The 4,010-nt window shown below is 45.7% G+C and overlaps 1 protein-coding gene across 3 annotated transcripts in view; it reads right to left on the reverse strand.

The window, feature by feature from the left end:
• The window catches only part of EFEMP2 (EGF containing fibulin extracellular matrix protein 2), an 11,516-nt gene extending 10,134 nt beyond the window's left edge, over window positions 1–1,382 (reverse strand). For 2 of the 3 annotated variants that reach the window (XM_042441079.1, XM_042441074.1), the window contains exon 1: window positions 894–1,382. The gene's annotated coding sequence lies outside the window, so the exon portion shown is untranslated. Of the gene's footprint in view, window positions 1–601; window positions 698–893 lie in introns of all 3 variants that reach the window. The other variant, XM_042441077.1, reaches the window with a different exon arrangement.
• Window positions 1,383–4,010: the final 2,628 nt, after the last annotated feature.

Here is a 4,010-nt window from a genome sequence, read left to right on the forward strand (position 1 = left end):
GTTTGCAAAGCATGTTAAAGCAGTTTGCAAAGCGTGTCAATGCAGTTTGCAAAGCATGTCAATGCGGTTTGCAAAGCATGTTAAAGCAGTTTGCAAAGCGTGTCAATGCAGTTTGCAAAGCATGTCAATGCGGTTTGCAAAGCATGTCAATGAGGTTTGCAAAGCATGTCAATGCAGCTTGCAAAGCATGTTAATACAGTTTGCGAAGCATGTTTGTTTCTTGGAGCCTCCTAGGCTTCTTCCCAAAGGTTTCCAAGAAACATGGGATTTCATCGACTGAAGCAAGAGAGGCCTCAATGCACATTTTCTAAAAAGCAACCAGAGAGACAGAGAGAGAATGCAAGCCTTTGCAAAGAAAGAAAAACAGAACAAAAAACTCAGAGCATTCCAAGTGTCCGGAAAAAGCCGAGGTCCCTAAATTATTCCCGGCTTGAAAAGTTTCACTTGGAAGTCACAAAGAACATCATCATCATCATCATCATCTTTATAGGTATCCCAATCCCACTCTTTCTCCAGAACTTGGGACTCTGAGCATTAAAAGAACAGTGCAATCGAAACCAGAGAAAAGTGGTACGTTAAAATGGAATTAAATAACTATGACCTTTCTCTTCTCCAGGCTAAACTTGACCCATCGGAGGTGGGCATCTGCCGTCTCCCATCCCACCCGAAATGCAAGAACAATGGCAAAAGCAGCATGCTAAAATAGAACGAAATGACGATACGATTAAGAGAAGCGTCTTATATATGTTTCTATGTGACCGCGCCATCGCACATGTTGGGAAGCCTGCGGTGCTTCCCTTGCTCCACCGTGGCTTAGGCCTTAGCTTTCTCCTGCCCTTCATTGGCGTGCATTCCCCAAACCAACAAGGACCGCGCCGGCCCACGTCACTCACCGCCGCGATGCCAGGCGCTTGGCACCCGCAGGCACCCCTCTGGCCAAATCTTCCGGTGGCGTGGGTGCTTTCGAAACAATCCCCCCAAGTTCTGGCTGGGCGCGCAAAGCGGCCTCTCGGACTCCCTGGGAACAAGAAGTGCGCTTCTGGCTCCTTCCCCGCTCTTGCAGCAAGCAAGCACCCCCCGTGCTGAATTCCTGGACCCCCGCCAAGCAGCCGGCAGCCTTGCCAAAGGATTCCACCCAACATCTGGTTCCACTTAGCTCCCAGCAAACACTCTTTCCTGGCCAGCTGTTCCCGGCCGTCGCTCCGCCACCCCCAGCCATGCGCACGGCAACTGGCTTTTAACCCGACATGTGCTGCACAACTGCGCAACATGAAATGAAATGAAAGGAGTGCGGCTTCAGACATACCCAGACACAGACACGCACTTATTTATTTCTGTCTACTATCTTTCTATTCCTATCTGTCCGCTACCCAAAAGTGTGGCTTCAGACATTCCCAGAGAGACACGCACTTTATTTCCATCTACTATCACTCTCTTTATTTCCATCTCTCTATCTATCCTCTATCCAAGAGTGCGCTTCAGACATATCTAGATAGACAACTTATTTCTAACTAACATCTCTCTATTTCTGCTTCTCTATCTTCTCTCTAAGAGTGTGGTTTCAGACATACCCAGAAAGACAGACACTTTATTTTTATCCCTCTATCAATTAGTATCTATCTATCTATCTATCTATCTATCTCTCTCTCTCTCTCTCTCTCTCTCTCTCTCTCTCTCTATCAGAAATGATTTGAAGGCAACAACAATTGCTATCTCTTCCTATCTCTCTCTCTTTCTGTTATCCCTATCCACCTATCTATCCCTATAAGACAACAATAGTCATTTATATTTTTGCCTATCTGAAGGCAACAACAATCTCTCTCTCTCTCTCTCTTTCTATCTATCCCTGTCTGTCTGTCTGTCTGTCTGTCCAGCTATCCCTATCAGATATGACTTGAAGGCAACAACAATTGTTATATCTATATCCATCCATCCATATTTTTGCCTATCTATCTGAAGGCAACAACAATCTTTCTCTATTTCTATCACTGTCTGTGTATCTATCCCTGTCCGTTTGTCCATCCATCCCTATCAGAAATGATTTGAAGACAACAGTTGCTATATCTATATCTTTCTATCGATCGATCTATCCATCCTTATCTAACCATCCATCTATCTCTATTGGAAATGACTTGAAGACAAGAAAAAACATCTCCAGCTCTACCTATCTCTCTATCCCTATCCAGACCTATTGGAAATGAAGGCAACAATAACAATCTACTGTATATATCACTACTAACCTGCCTATCCATCTCTCCCTTTCTATAAGTCTCAGACACGGAGGACCAACTGTACTTAACTTACTAACAGATCAAGGATCTTGGCCACCAATAAGAGAAGGAAAAACTGTCCCATCTTGGAATATTCTTTCCCACCCTTCTACACTGAACTCTCCAGCCCTCTTCCCCAACTAAAGATGCTGGGATTCGAACCCGGAATCTTCTATGCGCAAAGCAGGCGATCGGCCACTGAGCAATGCCTCTCCTCTTCCTGAGAATGAGCATGAAACCAGGAGTCCCACTTTCCCTCTGCTACACGGTGCTCCTTGCAGCCCCAAACCAGGTGTGCAGAGAGTCATGTCTGGCTGCAGGGATGTGGCAAAGGAATGAAGCGCATGAGACAAAGCAGCCCCAGGGAACGATTAACCTATGGAAAACATCCATGCGCTGTCTCATCCATCAGGGCAGGTGTGCAGAGGAAGGAGACGCACTACTAGGAAATGGTGTGCCAAGAGTTGGGGGTGCAGGCGGAATATAAGGAGCCGAGGCCACCTGGAACAAAGAAACGCAGCATGCGCAGGCCTTTGAGGCATGAGGCTCGGGTTCCAGACCTGCCAGAAAAGAGGCTGGAATCTGAAAAGGCCCCCATTGCAAGTTCTGGATGCTATGAAATGCATGGAAGCAGGTCCTTTGAGCAACCGTGACAATGTTCACCTATGGAAAAATGGAGTGCTGAAAAGCAAATTATACACAGATTTTTAAAAGGGGTTCAAATTTGTTATGCTACAGTACTTCTTATTGGGGCTGTTGCTCATTCGTCATTGATTTAGTTCATTTATTAAAAACTACTGTGACACCATCGACTCTTTTTCAAACTCATTGTGAGTTGTAGCATTGGTCTTTAGCAGAAATAGGTTTAACAACATTGAATAAATAAAACCAATCCAGGGGAGGATAGAAGAGCAAAGGAAGGAAGGGAGATGTCAGCAGCAGAACGTGTCATTTGAGGCTCTGGCTTTATTCATTTGTTATATGTCTATCCTAACATGGGAGCATTGCTCCATCCTCAATATGGCATCCCTTCAAATACTTAAACAGGGCAATCATATCACCTCTTAACCTTCTCTTCTCCAGGCTAAACATCCCCAGCTCCCTGAGTTGTTGCTCATAGGGCATGCTTTCCAGACCCTTCACCATTTTGGTTGCCCTCCTTTGGACACATGGCTCCAGTTTCTCAACATCCTTCTTGAATGTTGGTGCCCAAAAATGGCCACAATATTCCAGGTGAGGTCTGACCAAAGCACACTACTGTGGTCCCATTACTTCCCTTAAAGTAGATGCTACACTTCTATTGACGCAGCCTTAGAATCGCATTGGCTTTTTTAGCTGCTCCATAACACCGTCGACTCATGTTCAACTTGCGGTCTAGGCTTCCCAAATCTCAATCCACTACACCACTTGAAAAGTAGCAATAGTTTTAGGCGGTGGTTTGTATTACATTAAAGCACATTAGGCCAACCCTTCTGTTGGTGCATTGGTTGAGTCCTCTTGCATCCTGTTGAAGAGAGGTCTGGGCTCCTGCCTGAAAGCTTTGTCTGGATGGCAACACACTGCCCTTGAAATCTATGGCGAAGAAGACAAAAACCTGTTCTTCAAGGACTCTAATCCTCTCTCAAACCCTACAGGGTCATCGCTCAAACTGGCAGCATTGAGGAAAGACCAGTATTGTGTGCGACAGATGCATGTGTGCCCAAGTGTGCTAACCATCACAGAGACAGCCAACCTCAAGGC

This window comes from Sceloporus undulatus, chromosome 9, assembly GCF_019175285.1.
Source record: "Sceloporus undulatus isolate JIND9_A2432 ecotype Alabama chromosome 9, SceUnd_v1.1, whole genome shotgun sequence".
In the NCBI taxonomy this organism is placed as follows: Eukaryota; Metazoa; Chordata; class Lepidosauria; order Squamata; family Phrynosomatidae; genus Sceloporus; species Sceloporus undulatus.